This window comes from Saccopteryx bilineata, chromosome 1, assembly GCF_036850765.1.
Source record: "Saccopteryx bilineata isolate mSacBil1 chromosome 1, mSacBil1_pri_phased_curated, whole genome shotgun sequence".
NCBI lineage: Eukaryota > Metazoa > Chordata > Mammalia > Chiroptera > Emballonuridae > Saccopteryx > Saccopteryx bilineata.
The window spans coordinates 381,631,790-381,655,617 of NC_089490.1; the positions used below are offsets into that span (position 1 = coordinate 381,631,790).

Here is a 23,828-nt window from a genome sequence, read left to right on the forward strand (position 1 = left end):
AGATCTGGAAACTTCTGAAGATTCTGGAACCGCTCTACTTCTTGCTTTTCCTATAGCCTATTTGCTCAGCTACACCTAACATCTCATGACATCTGTTATAACACTCTGTTTTGAGGTTGTTCAAATGAGATTTTGTTACTTGAAATGAGATGATTCTTGTGTGAATACTGCTCTATCTATCCTCTGCCATCTCTCTCTTTGCTATCTTCTACTCCTGTAATGATTTCTTGAGCCTGGTATGGATGTCAAGTTTCACTAAATGGTAAATTGCTTTAAGGAAAGACCCATAGCTGATTGCTTATCTTGCACTTGACAAGTGTATTATTTGGCCCAAATTAGTGACTTGGTAAATACACACACACACACACACACACACACACACACACACACACACATATATATATATATATATATATATATATATATCTAAGATAAAGGGACATCAAGGTGGTAACTGAATATCCCCCACATGGTGAACTCATTAAGGCAGCTATTCCACAATAACAAAGCTGATAATCCACATCAGTCATGACTAGATGCAAATATCAATATAAAGGGAACAGAATCAGAATAATTAATATTTCAAGGCATGCTGGTTGATAAATGGAGATTTGTGTGTGCCACTGGTGATATCCAAGTGACGTATATAAGTGGGGTATACATATATACATATATATATGTATATATATTAATTTTGGTAAAAAAAAATACATACCATGAAATCAACTCAATAAATGTTTGTGTGCCCTGGCCAGATAACTCAGTTGGTTAGAGTGTCGTCCTGATACACAAAGATTGCAGGTTTGATCCCTGGTCAGGGCACACACAGGAATATAAATATTAATGTTTCTCCCTCTCTCTTTCTCCCTTCCTCTCTCTCTAAAAATCAATCAATCAATAAATGTTTATGTGTATAATACTTATTAACTATATAAATATTATTATACAGCAGCTATCTGGCATGTTTTCTTCCTGTATGACTAAAACTCTATACCTACTGAACAACAAGTTCTCATTTCTTCCTCTCCCACACCCCAGCCCCTGACAGCCACCACTGTATTCCTTGCTTCTGTGAGTCTGACTACTTTAAATGCCTCATATAAATGGAGTCATGCAATACTTATCCTGTGTGACTGGCTTATCCTCACTTTGCATAATATCCTCAAGGTCCATCCATGCTTTAGTATATGACAGGACATTGTTTTTAGGGCTAAATAATATTTCGTTGTATATATTTAATACATTTGCTTTATTTGTTCATTTGCACATGAACATTTAAAATATTTCTAGCTCTTGGCTATAGTGGACAGTGCTGAAATGAACATGAGAATGAATATGTCATTTAAGATTCTGTTTTAAAATCCTTTTGGATAAATATGCAGAAGTGGGATTATTGGATCATGTGGTAGTTCTATTTTTAATTTTTTGATAAATCTTAACCCTGTTTTCTATAAGAGCTACATCATTATATACAAAGTTTCCAATTTTGCCTTATCTTTATCAATGCTTGTTAAAATTTTTCTGTTTTATTGACAATGGCTATCTAATAGGTGTTAGGTGATACCTTATCATTTTGTCTTGCATTTTCCCGATGAACCGTCATCTTGAGCATTTTTATATATCTTTAAATTTGTTGCCCATTTGTCTATCTTCTTTGAAGAAATGCCTGTTGAAGTCCTTAGACCATTAATAATGCTATTTATTTATTTTTGCTATTAAGTTATCAAAGTTTCTTTCATATTTTGCAAATATATCATTTGCAAGTATTTTCTTATGTAACTGAGCCATAAACCTGTGGAAGTTAATGCTATCTCAGGTAGATAGTATCAGAATTGAGTTGGATTCTTGAATGGGTGTCAGAAAAATGCTTGTTGGTTTGGGGAAATACCTCCACACACTTGGTGACCATAAGTGTCAGAAGTGTGATGATTGGAATATATACATACATATATATATTACATGGTATGTATATGTGTATATATATGTATATATATAATATAGCTTATGTGTTTTTCCCTTTTTTTTGACAAAGACAGAGAGAGAGTCAGAGAGAGGGACAGATAGGGACTGACAGACAGGGAGGGAGAGAGATGAGAAGCATCAATTCTTCATTGCAGCTTCTTAGTTGTTCAGTGATTGCTTTCTCATATGTGCCTTGACCAGGGGACTATAGCAGAGTGAGTGACCCCTTGCTCAAGCCAGTAACCTTGGGCTCAAACCAGCAACCTTGGGCTTCAAGCCAGTGACCTTTGGGCTCAAGCCAGTGACCATGGGGTCATCATGTCTATGATCCCACGTTCAAGCCAGCGACCCCTTGCTCAAGCTGGTGAGCCTCCACTCAAGTCAGATGAGCCCATGCTGAAGCTGGTGACCTTGGGGTTTTGAACCTGGGTCCTCCAGGTCCCAATCCTATGCTCTATCCACTGCGCCACCGCCTGGTTAGGCACTCATGGCTATTTTTCTTGATCTTGTTTGTCGAGTTACGCCTTGTGAATGCACAGTTAAGTATTCAAATAAAGATTCAATATCACTCTTGAGCAGATTTCTAGAGTATTTTCTCTATTTATTTCCATTTCCTCTGCTACCCTGTTCTTCAAACTCTGGCTATCTTATCCATCTTGAACTTGGAGCACTGTCTTCCTGAACTCAGTGTGTCCAACTTACTTAGCTTGGTACAGCATGCTTGTCTTTCTCAAGAAGTTTTCTTCAGGAAAAAAGTTTAGGCAATCAAAAATCTCCATTAGCCTGACCAGGCGGTGGCGCAGTGGAGAGAGTGTCGGACTGGGATGCAGAGGACCCAGGTTCGAGACCCTGAGGTCGCCAGCTTGAGCGCGGGCTCATCTGGTTTGAGCAAGGCTCACCAGCTTGGACCCGAGGCCACTGGCTTGAGCAAGGGGTTACTCGGTCTGCTGAAGTCCCACCGTCAAGGCACATATGAGAAAGCAATCAATGAAAAACTAAGGTGTCGCAACGAAAAACTGATAATTGATGCTTCTCATGTCTCTTCGTTCCTATCTGTCTGTCCCTATCTATCCCTCTCTCTGACTCTCTCTTTGTCTCTCTAAAAAAAAAAAACTCCATTAGTTTTGTTCTTGCAGGTGTCAGAGTTCTGCCCTACATAATGTGCAAAAAATTGAAAATTGTCAATTCATATATTTTATTCAGTGTTCTAGTTATTTATGGTGACAAATCAAATCCCCACCATGTTATTTATTTAATATAAAATATATTTAATTTTTAAAACTCTTTCTTAAAATACGAAATTTATGTTTCTTTACAATCTCCAAATTATCACATTTTTAAAAGCACCGTTGGTTTTTTTTTATCCTTATCCTACTTATTTAATTTTTATTTTTAAAAGTGAGGCTTACACTTAAAAGCAACAGCATGCTTAATGTAGGTGGCTGCTTGTTCAAACTTGTCTGTCCAATGAGTCTTTTGAGTGTGATGGGTGAGCATCCCGAATGGTATCTAAGTGGGAATTGGGAAATAAGATGACTTCCAAGTGACATTCACACTTTAATTAAGGAGAGCAGTATTTTGTGACAGGATGCACACTAGCAGTTCTAATTCTTCCAAGACAGCTTTTCCCCATTACTTTAGGGAGCAGTTTCAAGTTTTTGCCTGAGGATAAATACTCTGCTGCCCACTCAAAACTTCAGAGGAGGTAGGAGGCTAATTTAAGTAGCAATTCTTCAAAAAGAAAAATTCAGTTATTTCTCTTATTTCTACCCAACCACTATTTCTACTCTGAAGACCTAATAGCTTTGAGTTTACAGACTTATTCTCTCTCATCAGAATGAATGGCTCCCAAGTCCCATGAAAAGTTCTCCCATGTGGTAAGATATAACTCTTCCACCTGCTTTAGGTCTGCTAGGGATATTTGGAAATACTTGGTCTGCTGAAGCCCCTCTATCATTTTTAATACAGCTATAGATTGGTTAACTTATTGTCTTTTAGTCCTTTTTTTTCATTTTATAAGGATTTAGCAGGGATAAAACTACTATAGGCCTATCTCAAGAAAGAAAAAAATCTTAAGTAAACAATCTAACTTTACACTTAAAGGAACTTGATAAAGAACAACAAACAAAGCCCAAAGTGAACAAAAGGAAGGAAATAATGAAGATCAGAGCAGAAATAAAAAATAGAGTCTGAAAAAAATAAAAAAGATCAATGAAACCAAGAGCTGATTCTATGGAAAGATAAACGAGAGGGACCAAATTTTAACCAGACTCATCAAGAAAAAATAGAGAGAACCTAAATAAATAAAATCAGAAACGAAAGAGAAGTAATAATTGACACCAAAGAAATACAAAATATTGTAAGAAAATATTATAAATGGTATGCCAAGAAATTTTACAATCTGCATAAAATAGATAAATTCTTAGAAACGTACAGTCATCCAAATCTGAATAGACAAATTACAACAATGAAATTCAAGCAGTAATCAAAAAACTCCCAACAAACAAAAGTCCTGGTTTCATAGGTGAATTTTATCAAACATTCAAAAAACTAATTCCTATCCTTCTCAAACTATTCCAAAAAATTTTAAGAGGAGGAAAGACTGTCTTTTTATTCTTAATAGAAAAATCCATTTTAAAGCAGATGATTTTAACTTTCAAATTACGTTCAATAATTTTGTGTTCTTCTAAAGACAGTATGTCTCTTTTTGAGTGCAAATTTCTCTGCCCATTTTAGCAGTAATCATTATCTGTTGTGGCAATTATACCCTTTTAAAAAAACATGTGGTTATAGTATCTTTATATACCCCTACATACTTTTAAATTTTTTACCTGCTTTATATATTATATAAATGGTATCATACTTTATATATTATTTTTTATATATTGCTCCTTGGATCAGTATTATGTAGATAGGTGTCTGTCCCTATATTTCCATTGATCAAGAGTCTTCTAATATATGTATTTAATCTTTTCCCTTATTGTAACTTATAGACAAATAAGTTTATTTCCAGGGTCTCTATTTCATTTGACTGTTTGTCTATCTTTGTATCAATATCACACTTTTTTATTTATTTGTTTTTCTTTATTATTATTATTTTTTGTATTTTTTTCTGAAGTTGGAAACAGGGAGGCAGTCAGACAGACTCCCACATGCGCCCGACTGGGATCCACCCGGCACGCCCACCAGGGAGCGATGCTCTGCCCATCTGCGGCATTGCTCTGTTGCAACCAGAGCCATTCTAGCGCCTGAGGCAGAGGCCACAGAGCCATCCTCAGCGCCTGGGCCAACTTTACTCAAATGGAGCCTTGGCTGCAGGAAGGGAAGAGAGAGACAGAGAGGAAGGAGAGGGGAAGGGGTGGAGAAGCAGATGGGTGCTTCTCCTGTGTGCCCTGGCCGGGAATTGAACCAGGGACTCCTGCATGCCAGGCCGATGCTGTACCACTGAACCAACGGCCACGGCCAATATCACATTTTTAAAATTATTTTGAGTTATGTATTGATATCTGGTAATGCATGTTCTAGTTTGTGTTCTATTTCAGTGTTATTTTGACTAGTCATGAACTTTTGCATTTCCATAAGTTTTAGAATCAACTTGGCAATTTCTACACCAAGTGTGCCCATATTTTGATTACAATTGCTTTGATACTATTAATAAATATTGAGAAATTGGCATTCTTAACATATTTAGTCTTGTAGTTTGTGAATGTTGTACATTGCTCCATTTATTTCAATTTTTGAAAATCACTTTTAGTAATGTTTTATTGTTTTGTGATGATGCCTTGCTTATTTAGATTTTTCCTAGGAATTTGATATTATTTGACCTATTTTAATTGTAGCATAGACCCATTTAAATTCTATAATTGTTTGTAACTAGTATGTGAAAAATAAATGGATATTTGTACATAGATCTTAGTAGGATTGCAGAAACTACTATGTACACAGCTAACCTTTGCTCATACTTGGGGTTTCTTTTTGCCTTTTGATGAATATGAATAATGCTTATTGTGTTTTTGTCCACATCTATGTCTTTTAAATTATTTTGTATTTTATTAGTCACTTACCTATATTTCTATTTTAGATGACAGTGTCTCAAAACGTATAATTGAGATTTTTATCCAATTGGCATTTCCACCTCAATTTCTACTGTCTGGATTTGGAGCAATGGCCTAGACTAGAGATAGTGGCGACTTAAACTACAGAGGGGCAGTGGAGAGAAGCATCTCGATTTGAGATCTTTTGTATCAAATTTTATAATTTATGAATGAATGTGGATGGTGAGGTATCTAGAAGTTGTCAAAATATGTCTTAGTCTTCTAGTTTCAATAACTGAGTAGATTTAGTATCATTATTAAAGTGGCAAAAACTGGAAGAGAAACTTCCTATTTATGGACGGTTGCAATTCAGAATTTATTTCTGAGCATGTTGAGATAAAATGTTTCTGAGACACAAACGTAGGCAATCAAGTAGGTTGTTGGATACATGAAAGGCTCAGTAAAACAAAACAAAACAAAACAAAACAAAAAAAACCACTTGGACTAGAGACAAAGTGGAGAATTGTCAGCATATTACAGATAGTATTAGAATCCATTCTCTCCAGTTGATACTCATTGTTCTAGTCTATTAGGTTGATTTTTCACAGTCAGTCATATATGTTTTCTCATTTTGACCCTGATAACTGGGCTCAACCACTCCCCCCAATTTACACAATTCCTAAGATTTCTCTTAATCTCAAGGTGTAAATGGGAGGGAAACAAGAGTGACTCATAACCAAGTCTAATGAACACTGGTTGACTTTTCATGAAGAAATGGATATGGGATAAGACAGGGGGTATCCAATAAATGTTAGGCTAGAACTTTTGTCTGATGGTATTAGAATTTTTTCTAATAGCATTTGAGTTATCATTTTACATGCATATTTTTCTAAGTAGAAGGTAAAAACTTATGTTTTACCCTTCTTTGATAATGTAAAAGTTTTTTCGGAGACTGAAGTCATCATAAAAATGATCATATTCTCAAGAATGCAAGTGATATCTTCACTTATGAAAATGAATGAATCTTCATCTATTGATCTGAAGAGGACTTAAGATATATTAAGTATTTCCTTATATTCTGATACTCATTAGCAAAAACTGCCAAAATTCATTCAGTCAGGGAGTAGGTCAGTTTTCATAGCAATATTTAAGAACCAGAATATGCTTGCCTGACCTATGGTGGCACAGTGGATCAAGTATTGACCTAGAATGCTGAGGTTGCTGGTTCAAAACTCTGGGCTTGCCCGGTCAAGGCACTTATGGGAGTTGACGCTTTCTGCTCCTCCCCCCCCTCTCTGTTACTCATCTCTAAAATGAATAAATAAATAAGTAAATAATTTTAAAAACCACAATATGCTCATAACTCTAGACAAAGAGAAATTTCAAAATGATTTTGAAATCCATCATTACAATGAAATTATGATTGAATATTACATTATTATGATTGAATATTATAATCATATTCCCAATGAATGAGGCAAAACAATGTGGAACTTTCAGTTACATGAAAGTATTTTTGACACTTTCAGCAGCATTCCCCCAAAAGAAAAAAGAGAGAGAGAGAAAGTAAAAAATCACAAAATGAAGGTTTGTACAAGAATAGAAACACATGTGTCTAAGAAAAGGAAATGTATCTGGTTCCACATAGTTGAATAATGTTTTTTTACTCAAACCACAGTGCTTCAAACTCTAGATCCCTGCTGTGTATACTGCCAGGTACAATGATTATTCCTGAATAAATCTGAATCAGTAAAGTGTAATATGTGGAGACTTTCTGTTTTGTTAAAAACAACACAATGAAAAAATTAGAAACATCTTAATAGAAAATTTAATACACCAGTGTTATCTGGGTGATTCTGTGGTCAGATTTTACACCTCTGACATGAAGAGCAACTCCTTGGTTCACTAGTTCTGTGCCCAGTCTAGCCTTCTGCGAAGTCTTTGCAACCCAAAGTGAAAGTAGATGAGGCCCTTAATGAGTGCCATTTTAATGAATAGGCAGTCTCTGGACCCTGTGCTTTAAAAAGCCAATAAGCTGACTTTGACTGAACTATTTTAACTCTGTTAAATAAATTAAGTGTTGTTTGAGGGAAATGAGAGGTGGATGATGGAAGTAGCTGTGGCTTTGTGTTCCTTTTATTTCTTCCATTCCTACTTTGACCTATGTGAAGGGGAGAGAGGTCATAATTATAATAAGGTCCAGGCCACTTAATAAATGTTTAATTACATTAAGATCTGTTCATTTAGCTTACAAGTTATTGTCAGCCAGTTAATGGCACATTAATTAAAAAGCATATTCAATGAGGTGAGGATCATTTTCTTATGGAACGTGTCTACCTGCTTTTGGGGCCTTGATGAAGAGTCTCAGTTAATTAGCATTTAACAGAAGACCAACCTTTGTGTTATTTAATAACACATCTCATGACAGGAACAGAATGTATGACAGAACAATAGTGTAGGGTGTGGCAACCAACTTGCCAGCGTGGCTGAACATTAAGAAAGAATGATGGTATATAAGAAAAATTTTAAATTATTTTTGTGTTTTTAAATGTATTTTATAGAAAATGTGTGATTGGCAGAACAGTTTCTCCTTTGCATTTATTTCTCAAGATATTCTATTTTACTCTATTTGTGATTTCAAAAATTTGATAAAAATGCTGCTTCATATATATATTTAATTTTATGATAATAAAGAATAATACATTTTAATAAATTTTGCATGCTTACTAAGGGGAAGGTCACTGTTCCAAAGATTACATTTTAATTTTAATTTTTGTCATGAAACCATGTAGCTTGATTGTTGTAGAAATAGAACAAGATCTATTTTCTTGTGGTGATTTACACTTTTGATATTTGGGAAAATATACACCTTATACAGGTGCGTCTAAAATAATAATATGTTTAACAACTATTTTAAGGGAATTTTTTTTTACTAATTCATCAGTATTCAAAGTATTATGTATTTTTAATAATGATTAGTAGTCATGGTAAAAATAAATGCCAAACTACAGCTATAGTTTATTATTAGATAGTTATTATGCTTAATATATACCAGGCACAGTCTCAGTGCTTTATAATTATTACTTCATTTGGCATTCACAATGTCTTCATTATATAAATTAGAAAAATGAAGCACAGAGCAGTTGCATAATTTATGCAGGTCACAGAGGTGGTGGAAGTCCCAGACTGATTCAAATTTAACCTTGTCTTTATTTTAAGCATATACTTTTAGCCGCCACACTCTAAGACAGTGGTTCTCAAAGTATGCACCAGGGTGCACTGGTACACCCTAGAAGATTTCCAGGTGCGCCCTATGGTATTCCAGAGAAATATGTGCCTGTTAGGGACCAAAAAATCAACAGAATTTTTGGAGTTTAGATTTTTAAGGGACAGAGGTGTGGGGAATTGTCTGTAAGATGACAGTCTGCCCAACCCTTCACCTCACTTGCCTGATTAATTTGCAAAAGGCTGTTAAGCTGTGGTGCTGGATTGTTTACACTACCCCCCATGTTCTCTGGAAAGACTGGAGGCAAGTTTCTTCTATCCTTCATTTGATGTAAAGTTAAGATGATATGTAAGGTGGGGGTTTTCTGCACTCAACACAATTAAGAGTAAAAAGAGAGGAATTCTTCAATGTATTGATGAGGAAATGAGAGCTTGCCTTTCAAATATATGCTCAAACATTGAAGAAATTGCCAGGACACATCAGGCTCATGTTTCTCATAAACACAAGGAAGAAAAAACTTAACACATTTATGCCGGGACCTGCTGAATTTACTATATCTTTCTAAGAATGTATCTCTCTCTCTCTCTCTCTCTCTCTCTCTCTCTCTCTCTCTTTCTCTCTCTCTCTCTCTCTCTCTCTATATATATATATATATAACTTTTTTGTTGTTTTTTATTTTTTAACCCCTCTTTTTTTTATAAATTCTAGAAAGCATAACTCAAAAAATGTAACATAAAAATGGTTTTTAATGTCAGAATAAATTTAATTTTGTCATATTTATTTTGTTTAATTACCATAAAAGTACTCTCAAACTTTATATATTTTTCTTTAATATTTGACTTAATTATTATAACATATTTCTCAGAGATTTGTATATAGTGTGCCTACAATTATTTGTAATATTTTGAATGCACCTCGACTTCAAAAAGTTTGAGAACCACTGCTCTCAGGTAAAAAATAAAATAAAATAAATTTACCTAAGAAAAATTTTTATAACTATTACTATCTGATAATTTTATTGTATTTTGTATTAAAAAATATTCATGGTGTAAAATGCTGAAATACATTGTTATAAGGAAGAAGTTGAAACATTAACAAGAGAAGAAAAGTATTCTAGCTTCAGATATCAAAATTTTAGGGCCAGATTGTCAAACTGGAACATATTATTATAAAGATGGAAAGAAATAAGGAAAACTGAACTGTGAAAAATGCAACTGAGTGTTACTCTTCAAATAACCAAGAGATGTAAGATCATTATATACATGTGCAGTGTAGGATTAAAAGCACCAGCTAGAGCTCTTTGTGTTCTTGCACAGTCACTCTCATCTCATCTCTGGCATTAACAGCATCATCATCACCACCTACCTGATGATATGAGCACAAATCCCAATCCTGCCCTTCATCCCTGTCTACTTCAGTCCAACAGCCCAATGTCATTCCTTCTCCCAGACTCTCATGTTGTTCTATACATCTATTTTTTGCTCCATATTCCAGTTAATCACATCTGAAACCCTTTCACTTAGTCCTGAAGTGCATTAGCGAAATACTTGTATCTTTAAGCTTTTCTATGTTTTATTGCATTCTTTCTCAAATGGGAAACTGACTCGCTTTTAAGGATATTGCTTCCCTTGTAGCTCAAGATGATGACTGTTGGTCTGATGTACTCCTCAGACTTAGAATTAGGGTATGTGTCCCTTGGGTTCTCATTGTTATTTTCAGACACTCCCTCTTCCCCAACCTCTCTGATTTTGAATGTCTTAATTTCACATACTCAGAGATTTCTAATAACTGCCTTCTTCAATGCTGTGGCCTTTATACCTTAGAGGATTTAGTTCCAGTTTCATAATCTTTCTCTCCAGTACTGTTGAATAATTAGTTCAGGTGATTTCAATATTCATGTAGGTGGATCCTTCCAATATTATTACTTACAATGTCTTTAATGTTCTTTCCTCTGATTATCTTGTGCTATTTCCACCTCAGCCATTCATTTCCATGGTTATAAATGAGCTTCTCATTGACAAAACTTCAGTGCTATTACAACCTTAATTTTAAATGCCTTGTATTAGACTACCACTTCCTGTCTTTCTACTTTGCTCCTTCAAGAACATTAACTCCAACATTTCTTTAACTAAATGATTATTACTCTCTCTACTATCCACTTTCCCTTCCATAACACCTTTACTTTTTAATCAGTTTAGCTCCATGCTTCATCATCATCAACACCCTTGTCTCTCTCATCTTTCATCATACCTGAAAAATCTTAACCCTACTGAAAATCTCTATTTACGTGCACTTGTACTTAAGAAGTTAATTGATGTAGAGGAAAACTCACAAAGGGCTGACAGATTTCATTTAAATATATGACACTGCCAGTAGTTGTCCCGTGGTACAGCCACATCATTCTATTATATTTTCCTGTTCCATTCACTCTCCTAATATCCCAGATTACTTTTTTTATAATTTCTCCTTTCTCTTTTAACATCCAAGTCTTCCTCTATTCTCCTTTTTCTAAACTTATGATGTCTTTGTATCTCATTAAAAGAAAACGAACATAAAAAACAAAACCACAATCCTCACTTCTGCTGACACTATGGCACTATGTTATCTCCTTGAATTTATATCCAAAACCTTTGACTTCTCCGTTGTTAGCAGGAATGTACTTTCTGTATTCCTAACTAAGCAGCCTCTACTTCAACACTAGTTTCCTTTTTTCAACTACAGTGTGTCCATAAATTCATGGTGCATTTTTGACCGGTCACAGGAAAGCAACAAAAGATGATAGAAATGTGAAATTTGCACCAAATAAAAGGAAAACCCTTCCAGTTTCTGTAGGATGATGTGGCAGCATGTGTGCTGTGCAGATGATGATGTAACACCGTGTATACAGAGGACTAGCCCACGGCCATGCCAGTTGAGATGTGGATGGTACAGAGGAAAGTTCAGTGTGTTCTGTGGCTTGCTAAATTCGAATCAGTGACCAAAGTGCAACGTGAATATTGGCACGTTTATAACGAAGAGCCACCACATAGGAATAACATTACTTGGTTGGATAAGCAGTTGTAGGAAAGAGGCAGTTTGGTGGAGAAACCCCGTTCTGGTGCACCATCAGTCAGTGACGAGTCTGTAGAGGCTATATGGGATAACTAACTAAGGAGCCCTAAAAAATCTGTGTGTGAGCCACATTGAACTGCACTGAATAGGTATGAAACTAGGAGAGCTTTCCTTTTATTTGGTGCAGATTTCACATTTCTATCGTGTTTTGTTGCTTTCCTGTGACTGGTCAAAAGTGCACCATGACTTTATGGACACACTGTATTTAAGACCATAGATCCAACAATAAATCTGTTCTTTGTGTGGTCATTTTTCACTTTCAACTGGAAAATAGGGTTATCATTTCTAAACAAGCTGTGGGACATCTTATCGAGGCAACAGTGGTAGGAGCTGCTCCTGCAGGTCTGCTCCACCACCCAAGGACAACAGAAAGAAGAGAGATGCTATAAAGCTAGTCGAAAAGGACAAAGATCCAGTGAACAAATTGGGGGCAAGGCCAAAATAAGAAATGGACCAAAGGCAGAGTTCAGGACAAACTCAGTAACCTAGTCGTATTTGACAAAGCAACAAACTCTGGAAGGAAGTTCTCAACTATGTTTCTAACCCCAGCTGTTGTATCTTAGAGACTGAAGACCCGTGGTTCCTTGGCCAGGGCCACCCTATGAAAGATCCTTACTAAAGGACTTATTAAACTAGTTTCAAAGTACAGAGCTCAATCAATTTACACCCTAAACGCCTAAGGTGGGGATGCTCTACCTGCTGGTGAAGATGTGGGAACAACAGTTCCCACCAGCTGTACATTTTGAAAAATAAATCTTCATTAAATAAATAAAAAAATCTATGACTTCTCCCATTAAAATGTATTAAAAAGAACATAAGGAAAGCAAAATCCCAAAATGCTTTGACTGCATATTGCATTGTAGCTTCCACTGTACTCCTCTGGTTCTCCTTTAGAAAAACAAAACAAAACAAAAACACAAAAACAAAACAGGCTAGAATTAAATATAATTATTCTTTTCAGTTCCTAATGTCTTTTTCTCTTGAACCCATTCCAACCAGGTTTGTGCCACTAACATTTCATTGAAATGACTATTGTCAGTATAACCAGTGAAATCTCAATGATCAAATCTGATCATCAGTTCTCTGGTCTGTCAGCTGCACTTGGAAAACCTATTTCACACAGGTTCATGGCTGCCCGAATCCTGTGCTTTCCTGTCTCCCTGACCGTGCTCTCGGTCTGCTTTGCTAGCTCCTCCTCAAGATTCTGTGCTCACAATGTTGTATTGCTCCTATTCCTGCCATCCTGTTGGGAAGATAAAATATATTATGCACAATTTGTTAAAGATGGCGCTGCCCACGTGGAAGCCGTCACCCAGGTGATATTAATGTGTGTCTCTGTGGGCTGTGGGCAGGCAGGATCCTTGTAGTCTGGGGCTTGGTTTTAGAACTAAGTCTTTCCCACCCTTTTTGCTGTGGATTGGTATGATCCAATTATGCTCCAGATAAGTGACTTTGTATTAGAGACTTCCCTATTTTGTATATTGGATTAAAGGTTTTGATTTCTATACTATAAAATGAAGGCAGAACGGGAGCTTGCTCTCTTAGTTCCTGAGATTAGCATTAGAGGAGAGAGGAGAGAGCAGAGAAAGGCCATGTGGAGGAGGCCAGGAGAATTAGCCAAGATGGTGGAGTGTTGAGTGAGAAGCCAGTTTGTGCAGAGTTTGTGCAGGGAGAAGGAAGGAGATGGGGAACTGAGGAGAATAAATCTGGTGAGCTAGAAACCTTTGATTCTAGGAAACTTAGATAAGTCAGTAGCCTTGTGAGCACTGAATGTGAGTGGGTTTTGGAGCCCAGTGTGTGTTTTTACTTGCCCGCCGGGTGCAAGCTAGGATTAAAGATGATGGCCCATCAGTTTTTGGCTCCGTTGTTTCTTTACCGACTATCCGAATTCAATGCAAACCTGCATGGGCCAGGCAGCTGTGATGGTAGCCCTGGCTACTGGCTTTACACGTCCTATGGCTTTCAGTATGATGTTTGCTTTCATTCTGAAATCACTATGTTTAGTTTGAGCACCTAAGTTAAACTCCAGATTTGAATAAATTTCTAGCTGATGGCTCCATTTAATTGCCATCTTCTACTTAATAAGTTCAGAATCTGATTTCTGACCCCCCCCTTCCACACTTCTGAGTAATTGGCACTGCCAACTGTCTAGTCACTCAACACAAAATCTTTTTTTTTTTTTTTTTTTTTTTTACCAAGACAGAGTCAGAAAAAGGGACAGACAGACAAGAATGGAGAGAGATGAGAAGCATCAATCATCAATTTTTCATTGCGACACCTTAGTTGTTCATTGATTACTTTTTCATATGTGCCTTGACCATGGGCCTTCAGCAGACTGAGTAACCCCTTGCTCGAGCCAGCAACTTGTGTCCAAGCTGGTTAGCTTTGCTCAAACCAGATGAGCCCGCATTCAAGCTGGCGACCTCGGGGTCTCGAACCTGGGTCTTCTGCATCCCAGTCCGACGCTCTATCCACTGCACCACCGCCTGGTCAGGCTCAATACAAAATCTTTAAAGTAACATTTAATGTCTCTAAACATGCTGCATTTACTCTAAAAGCAAGTCCCATTGGGTCTACCTTAAATACCTACAATGAGAACATCTCCTTCACATTCTCCCTTACTTTCTCCATCACGCATATCCATGTCTCAGCCTCCACCATCTCTTAGATGGATTATTGGATTACAACAATAGCCCAACTGGCTATTGCTATTTTTTTCTTTTGCAATCAACCTAGCAGCCAGGATGATACCTGGAAAGGATGTCAATTCATTTTATTTCAATGCACAAAATCGCTCTTGGTTTTTTATATCATTCAGTGAATAAGCAAAAGTCCTCCAGTGGCCTAGTGAGCCCAACATGACTGAACCTTGGGCCACCTCTCTGATCTCTCCTCATTCCACACTCTTCCTGGATCAGTCCTTGCCAGTCAAACTGAAATCACTGATGCCCTTCAAATGGGCATGTAGGTGTTATACCTCAAGGCCTTAGCACCTGCTGTTCCCTTGCCTTGAAATGCTTTCCCCCCATATGATCTCAGGCCTTTATCCCTCATCTCCTTCAGATCTCTGCTCAAATACCTTTAAATCAGTGAAGCATTTCCTCAGTACTGTCTTTAAAACAGCAATCCCCTTGTCATATCACTTCCTACCCCCTTCCAGTGTTTTACTTTTTTTATCGCCCTTCACCACTTCACTCTGTTACATCCGTAGCACCTGAAACAATGCCTGCTATTCAGCATATATTCAGAAAATATTCATTAAATCGATACAGTACACAAAATATGATGATGTAATTCAAATTCAGTTCAAAATTCCTGCCTGGGTCTCTCCATATAGTTGATCATAGATGAGAGTAGAAGCAAGACACTGAGAAAGAGAAATTGTGTTTCCCTTGCTAATATTACCTACACAGTGAATTGTGTGCTACCACACAAAAGCACAGCCACATAAAGCTATGCTTTAGTAGCTTTACTAGTACAGAAATGATTAAAAGAAAAAATAATTTTTCTTTTAGCAAACTAGTTTTGGGTCATCAGCAGTATTTCCCAAAGAGTATTTCATTTGAAAATGTTATAAGAGGTCTATTACAAGGCACTACCGATGAGAGAACTTTTATAGTACACAAGCTTAGAAAAGTTGTGTCACAGACTTTTAAACAGGGCTCCCCATTGTAGGACTTCTAAAATCTCTTAAGATTCAAAATTTTATTGTAAATCCTATAGGAAGAATAATTTATACATTGTTAACCAAATCTATTTAAAAATATAACCCTTTATTTTCACAAAGCTCTTTATGGCATATCATTAAGTCGACTCTGAGATGTAACAGTTTATGATTTAATTTGCAAGCATTCTATTTTCTGTAAGTATTCACATGAGGTTAAAAATAACCAGTCAGTGATATTAGAAACCATTCTTCTGTCTATCTAATTGATTAATTCACTGATTAAATAATATTTATTTAACACCTATTATAGGTATTATTTTAGGCACTGAGATAATAGGAAGAGCAAAGTCCCTGTTCTTATGAAGATTGCATCTTACTTCCCACTAGTAAAACCAATGAGGTACAATACAATCATAGATACAAAGGCCCAGTCAATATAAACTATTTCTCAAATATATGGGAGAGAATATGTGTGTTATAAAATAATAGTAATTTTATTATTTTCATTTACATAATTTTACTGTTATAGGATAAGAAAATCTATAATAACCTTTTAAATTTCTAACAGTGCAGTGCCAGTGTGTGGTGTGATATCACATTTTTGTGAACTTAAAAAGAAACGTATTTTTAATCATCCTACACACAGAGAGATGAACTAGATGGCAAAAATTTTGAACTCTTATCTGAACACTGGATTTACTAAGCTCTGTACACTTTGGCAAGTCACTAAGAACCTCTAAATGACAAGATATTTTTGGCTTTAGGTGAATTGAAAAAACATATATGGAACACCTGATCTATAAAATGGTGATTCTTATTCCTACTCTGTATTTCTGCTTCAGTGTTTAACTAACATCCGAGGAGTGGGAGATATAAACACATATATATAATCATCATCAGTATCTTCTATAGCTGATCAGTAAATATCTATAGTTATGTAATTGGCACTGCTTAATAAATTTATATATATTGTATTTACCTTTTTTTTTTAATTGAGAGGAGAGGAAATAGAGAGACAGGCTTTCATATGCACCCCAATGGGGATCCGCCTGGCAACTGATATAGGGGGCTGATGTTTCAATCAACCAAGCTATCCTCAGCACTTAAGGTCGATGTTTGGACCCATCAAGACATTGGCTGTGATGGGAAGAGAGAGAGAAAAGAGAAAGGGAGGGAAAGAGAAGCAGATGGTCACTTCTGCTGTTTGTCATGACCAGGGATCAAACCCAGGATGTCTGCACACCAGGTGAACACTCTACCCTCTGAGCAAATAGGCCAGAGCCTATGCTTACTTTTAAACTAGAAAGTTTGGGAGACATGTAATCAGCTAACTGAAGAAAAAATGTTCTACTTTTTTGATAAATAAATAGTATGATATGGAATTATTTTCAACATGATGTATGCACAAAAAGGGTGATATCTGCATGGTGGTTGTAAGTTGTCAGATGAGGTGTTTTATATTTATTAGGTAGAATCAAGAAAGGCTAAGAGAACTCAAAACCTATTTGATATGACATTTAACTTTGAAAAGAGAATTTACCAACAGAGAAATTACAGGACGGTTGGAGAAAGAAGGTTAGGTGAGTGTCAGAGAAATGGGGAAAAGGTGTAAAATGTGTTGTTTCAAGAAATGACATAATTAAGTGTGATAAATTCATGGGAAAATGGAGAAGAATTGGGCAGCAAATAAGATAAGGGGTGAGTATAAAGAACTGGAATTTCTTTCCTCTAAGTGTCTAGAGAAAAAATCTTGAACTGGCAGTCATCTACCCTAGTCAAACACATCTATTCTCTTCTCTCCTCCCGTAATCTTCTTTTCGCACACAAGCCCTATTCCACAGTTCAGACGGGTTCACTTTTAACTCAGGCTGCTACTTCTGTCCTCAGCAAATACTTTATTACTGCTCCCGGGGATGGAATTAACTTTTTATCTTCTCTGACCTAGATTTGATGACTCCAGTTTCTGCGATGATTTTAATAGAACTCTTCTATCCACATAATTTATTCTAATAAAACGTGCTCATACAAGCTCAGGAATTAATGCAGAAAAGGCCATTCTTGTAATGCAAATGTACTTGGTCTTGTTTGTGGCCCTGTTCTTCAGCTACCTCCTGGGAGAATTTTATCACCACGAGTGACCTTCCCTGTGCAGACTGCTGCAGTGGACTCCGGCCCTCTCTTTACATTTTTTGTGTTCCTTCGGGTATAGAGCTGGTTTTCTACCTAATTATCTGAATGTGGGCAAAACTGACATGTTAGTGTAAGCAGTGGAGCTAATCAATAGTTTAATCAGTCACTTCATTTCTAATTCTGTTTGTGTTACTTACATTATTCATCACACGTACAAATAGCGCTTTTTTCCCGCCTCCTGACAAAGTCGAAATCAGGTCAACTTGAGCAATATGAACATATGTGGGGGAAAAAAAAAAGATTTCATTCTCCTTATTTTGGATTTGAAGGTTATTGTGAAGAGACAAGTAAAAACACATGAAAATTGATTTATGTTCGAGTATCTGACTCCTGCAGATGAACTTAGTGTGCTACTTCTTGTTTGCAACTATAATAGGTCAAATCAATTTAAAGTTACTCTCAGAGTTAACTTTCAAAGGGAAATGTAGAGAGGTAATGGGATCAACAGCACAGGGTTATCCTGCATAATTAAATATAATATATATGGAACAAAATGACTGTTCAACAAATGACATTAAAGCATACAAACCCAACCATTAAGCTTGAAGATGTTGATCAATGGAGAGTTCTTTGATGACAGAGGTAAATCCTGTAGTTAGGAGTCCCTGCTAGGTCAAAGCTGGAATTCAGAGCTGGGGTTTCCTGCTAACCATTGACCTTTTGGGAGTATCAGCATATCGATTAGCATAAATAGGTAATCATTCATTTTTTTTGTTTGTTATTCTGGCTTTGTTATAGTTGATGGCTATTGTTATCATGTATTAATTAGTCTATTTTTTTTCTGACCAAGGGAAGCAACATTATTTATTTATATTTTTAGACAGAAAGTTATGTATAAGATAGAAGAAAGAGACCAAAAGGGTGGAGGACGTTCTTTATTCCCTTTACTTGGCTCCAGGAATTATTGTTCAGTCCCTCCTAGAAGAAGAGGAATCAGAAACTAAAGAAATTGATGTCATGTAGGCCTTTGTGAGAACTGAGAGAAAAGCAGTGCTTGTTTAGTACTCTAGGAAGCACCAGGAGTCACCAACCGAGGCAAAACATTGCTTTCCTAGGCAATTAGCTGGGGTAGCAGACTCAGCAGAACCCTGGCAGAAAATTGCAACTACTCAAGCAGCACTGAAAGCCCGGATGGGTAGCGCAGATCTCCCGCAAAGACCTGGCAGGGCAGTGTAGTCCCAGATGGCAGAGATTCATCGTGACCATATGTGCAATATCCCTTGGGGACTATAAGAAATAGGTGAGGGCAGAAACTTTGTAGAGTCTGGCATTTCGTGTGAGAAGATGAGGTCGAATCTGAACCAGGGCTATTTGCAATGCTCTTCTAACTATATATATAACAGCACAGAAGTCATTTCCAGTGACAAGAACAAAATTTTTATACTAGTTTTACTCAAGGGCCATCACCAAACATCATCACCAACAAGTTTCATTTTTGGCAATCTCTACAAGAATATTGCATTCTGATGTGTTATTATAGCCACATCACATAAACGTGCAGGTTCATATGAAATTAACATTTGGCATGAGGTCTACAGTTTGAGAACTCAAAAGAGCCTTGAGGTAATGTAACCTAGGTGGTTTTCACACATACTTGGTTTGTAGAACTTTTTTGTTAGGAATGCTTTTCTATTCAATATACATTTACAAAGTATACATGCATGAGTAAGTATTAATGTAAATGAAATAAAGAAAGTGTTTGTCTCATATGGGGCGAATCTCTCTTTCTACACACACACACACATACACGCGCGCGCACACACACACACCTGGCAATGATCCGTGAGTTTATAAATAAAAAGGAATGATATAATGGGCAGAGAAACAAGGATGGGAAAAACTGAGAATGTGGGAAAAGAACTTTTCACAGGAACAAATGTTTTTTGACCCAGGGCCTGAGGGATGGGGAAATTTTTAAAAAGCAGAAAGTCAAATAAGTTGTTCTCGGCACAAGAAGAGTATAAGAAAAGGCAGAGTCTTCGAAACCTGAGAAGTTCAGGGAAATACATTAGGGAGAGACTATACAGGCCTAACATTCCAACTGACTTTAAGGACAGTGTGGGTCCATCTTGAGAAGAATATTGCTAAACAAAGTTGTACCTCGGGGAGATTTTTCCAGCAAATGAAGAGGCCCTTTCTCTCTAAGGGCAGGGGAGTAGGAGAAGGGACAGGGTGTGTGGATGAAGCCTCACTCCAGATGCTCTCTCCCTACAGCCCTGCAGTGACCGTTGAGGTGACTTGGCAGAGACTAGAGAGCTCCACAGTCAGGATTTGACAGACTTTTGTTGGGGCCGTCTTCCATTTTTCCCAACTGAATGAACCAAGGATTCGAATTCATGAATAATTTAATCAAGATTGTACACTTCTTGGACATTGCGCTCCTCAGCGCTCGGTGGCAGACTGGTGGATGGAGACTGGAATTCTGTTCTGGTTCACTTCATACATTAAAAGTCTGCTTTCCCTGGAAAAAAGTTTCCGTTTTCCAGGAATTTATCAGTTCTTTAGGGAAATCTGAGTTCACAGGCAAGAATATTGGCAAACCACTGGCTGTTACAATGTCTATACATGCTTGATCGTTATTATATTTTATTATTATTATTATTAGAGAGGATAGAGATTGTGTGTGTGTGTGTGTGTGTATTTAGAGTCATGAAGGACCTTGGCATTTGATTCTTTTTTTTAAATTAATTTTAATGCAGTGACATTGATAAATCAGGGTACATATGTTCCGAGAAAACATCTCCAGATTATTTTGACCTTTGATTATGCTGCATACCACTCACCCAAAGTCAAATTGTCTTCTGTCACCTTCTATCTGGTTTTCTTTGTGCCCCTACCCTCCCACTACCCCCTCCCTATCCTTCCTCGCCCCCTCCCCACCGCTCCATCCCACTCCCTGTGACCATCACATTCTTGTCCATGTCTCTGAATCTCATTTTTATGTCCCATCTATGCATGGGTTCATATAGTTCTTAGTTTTCTCTGATTTACTTATTTCACTCCATATAATGTTATCAAGGTCCATCCATGTTATTGTAAATGATCTGACATAATCATTTCTTATGGCTGAGTAGTATTCCATAGTATATATGTACCAAAGCTTTTTAATCCACTCGTCCTCTGACAGACACTTGGGCTGTTTCCAGATCTTCCCTATTGTGAACAATGCTGCCATAAACATGGGGGTGCATTTCTCCTTCTGGAACTGTTCTATGGTGTTCTTGGGGTATATTCCTAAAAGTAGGATGGCTGGGTCAAAAGGCATTTCGATTTTCAATTTTTTGAGGAATCTCCATACTGTTTTCCACAGAGGCTGCACCAGTCTGCATTCCCACCAGCAGTGTAGGAGGGTTCCCTTTTCTCCACATCCTCGCCAGCACTTATTCTGTGTTGTTTTGTTGATGAGTGACATTCTGACCAGTGTGAGGTGATATTACATTGTGGTTTTAATTTGCATTTTCTAATGATTAGTGATGTTGAGCATTTTTTCATGTGCCTATTGGCTATCTGTATGTCCTCTTTGGAGAAGTGTCTATTCATTTCTTTTGCCCATTTTTTGATTGGATTGTTTGTCTTTCTGGTGTTGAGATTTACAAGTTCTTTATAAATTTTGGTTATTAACCCCTTATCAGATGTACTGTCAAATATGTTCTCACATTGTGTAGTTTGCCTCTTTATTCTGTTCTTATTCTTTGGTTGTGCAAAAGCTTTTTAGTTTGATATAGTCCCATTTGTTTACCCTGTCTTTTATTTCCCTTGCCCATGGAGATAAGTCAGCAAATATATCATTGCGAGATGTCGAAGAGCTTACTGCTTATGTTTTCTTCTAAGATGCTTATGGTTTCACGCCTTACATTTAAGTCTTTTATCCATTTTGAGTTTATTTTTGTGAGTGGTGTAAGTTGGTGATCTAGTTTCATTTTTTTGCAGGTAGCTGTCCAGTTTTCCCAACACCATTTGTTGAAGAGGCTGTCTTTACTCCATTGTATTTCCTTACCTCCTTTGTCAAATATCAGTTGTCCATAGAGCTGTGGGTTTATTTCTAAGTTCTCCATTCTGTTCCATTGATCTATGTGCTTGTTCTTATGCCAGTACCAGGCTGTTTTGACTACAATGGCCTTGTAGTATAGCTTGATATCAGGAAGTGTGATACCTCCCCCTTTATTCTTCTTTTTTAAGATTGCTGAAGCTATTTGTGTTCTCTTTTGGTTCCATACAAATTTTTGGAATATGTGATCTATATCTTTAAAGTATGTCATTGGTATTTTAATTGGTATTGCATTGAATTTATAAATTGCTTTGAGTAATATAGACATTTTAATGATGTTTATTCTTCCTAACCATGAGCATGGTATATGCTTCCACTTGTTTGTATCTTCCTTGATTTCTTTTATCAATGTTTTATAATTTTTCGAGTACAAATTTTAGTCTCCTTGGTTAAATGTACTCCTAGGTACTTTATTTTTTTGGTTGTAATAGTGAAGGGGATTGTTTCCTTAATTTTTGTTTCTGACTGTTCATTGTTGGTGTATAAAAATGCCTCTGATTTCTGAGTATTAATTTTATATCCTGCCACCTTGCTGAATTCATTTATCAAGTCCAGTAGTTTTTTGACTGAGACTTTAGTTTTTTTTATATACAATATCATATCATCTGCAAATAATGATAGCTTTATTACTTCTTTTCCAACTTGAATGCCTTTTATTTCTTCTTCTTGTCTGATTGCTGTGGCTAGGACTTCCAGGACTATGTTGAATAAGAGTGGTGAAAAGGGGCACCCCTGATTGTTCCTGATCTTAAGGGGATTTTTAAAAATTTTTGCTCATTGAGTATGATGTTGGCTGTGGGTTTGTCATAGATGGCTTTTATCATGTTGAGGTATATTCCCTGTATTCCCACTTTGCTGAGAGTTTTGATCATGAATGGGTACTGGATTTTATCAAATGCTTTTTCTGCATCTATTGAAATTATCAGCCTGACCTGTGGTGGCGCAGTGGATAAAGCATAGACCTGGAAATGCTGAGGTTGCCGGTTCGAAACCCTAGGCTTGCCTGGTCAAGGCACATATGGAAGTTGATGCTTCCTACTCCTCCCCCCTTCTGTCTATCTTTCTCTCTCTCTTCTCTCTCTCTCTCCTTTCTAAAATGAATAAATAAAAAATAAAAAATAAATTAAAAAAAAAAAGAAATTATCATATGGTTTTTCTCCTTCCTTTTGTTTATGTGATGAATAACATTGATAGATTTGTGAATATTGTACAAGCCTTGCCTCCCCAGAATAAATCCCACTTTATCATGGTGTATGATTTTTCATATATTATTGGATCTGGTTTGCTAATATTTTGTTGAGGATTTTAGCATCTATATTCATCAGGGATATTGGCCTATAATTTTCTTTCTTTGTGTTTTCTTTGCCTGGTTTTGGAATCAGAATTATGCTCGCCTCATAAAAGGAGGTCGGAAGTCTTCCTTCCTCCTGAATTTTTTGACATAGCTTGAGAAGAATAGGAGTTCCTTCTTCTTTGAATATTTGGTAGAATTCACTTGTGAAGCCATCTGGCCCAGGACTTTTCTTTGTTGGAAGATTTTTGATAACTGTTTTGATCTCATTTGGTGTAATTGGTCTGTTTAGGTTTTCT

At 36.6% G+C, this 23,828-nt stretch overlaps 1 pseudogene; it reads left to right on the forward strand.

Annotated features, from left to right (window-relative positions):
* The window catches only part of LOC136319674 (small ribosomal subunit protein eS25-like), a 168,366-nt pseudogene extending 155,287 nt beyond the window's left edge, over positions 1-13,079 (forward strand).
* Positions 13,080-23,828: the final 10,749 nt, after the last annotated feature.